The 572-nt window shown below is 71.3% G+C and overlaps 1 protein-coding gene across 1 annotated transcript in view; it reads right to left on the bottom strand.

The window, feature by feature from the left end:
* OPRL1 (opiate receptor-like 1) overlaps positions 1-572 on the bottom strand; it is a 6,094-nt gene that overhangs the window by 1,113 nt on the left and 4,409 nt on the right. The gene's annotated exons all lie outside the window — the stretch shown is intronic.

Raw genomic sequence — 572 nt, 5'->3', positions numbered from 1 at the left:
GCCCAGACCCTCCCCCCTCCCCTGGTCTGGAAGGGGGGCACAGACCCCTCCCCCACCATGAGCCCAAAGACGACCAAGGGGACCAGGCACAGCCAGTGAGTCCAGTCACCCCAACACGGGTGTCACAGCCACACGGGGCCCCAAGGCCAGGGGAGGGCCAGCCTCTGAGGGGCCCCAGCCTCCACGGAGCCCCGAGCTGGGTGGGGCTCCAGGAGCTCCAGGAAAGGTGCCCCCAGCTGACTCCCTTGGGGGGGGGGCCTCCCCTTCCGCGCTCACCCCGGAGCCAGGCCTCGTGGACACAGAGGCCTGGGGGGCGCCCAAAGCAGCAGGTGAGCCCCAGTGTCCCAGAAAGAACCTGACCCCGACCCCCTCCATGACCCCGCTTTCGCCTCAGCCCCCCCTTCCTGTCTAGTAGCACAGGTGAGAAGCGCAGCGGCTGCCTGGAGTGGCTGGGGGATGGGAAGGGGCCCTGCAGGAACAGGGGGACGCCACAGGTAGGGGCTGGGGGCCCCCCCAACGGGGCCTGCAAGGGGGAGGGGCAAGGAGCCTGCGGCGGGGGCGCAGCTGAGGGC

This window comes from Condylura cristata, unplaced genomic scaffold, assembly GCF_000260355.1.
Source record: "Condylura cristata isolate star-nosed mole 26May11 unplaced genomic scaffold, ConCri1.0 scaffold00022, whole genome shotgun sequence".
NCBI classification, from domain to species: Eukaryota; Metazoa; Chordata; class Mammalia; order Eulipotyphla; family Talpidae; genus Condylura; species Condylura cristata.
This window is presented reverse-complemented; position numbering and strand designations above follow the sequence as displayed.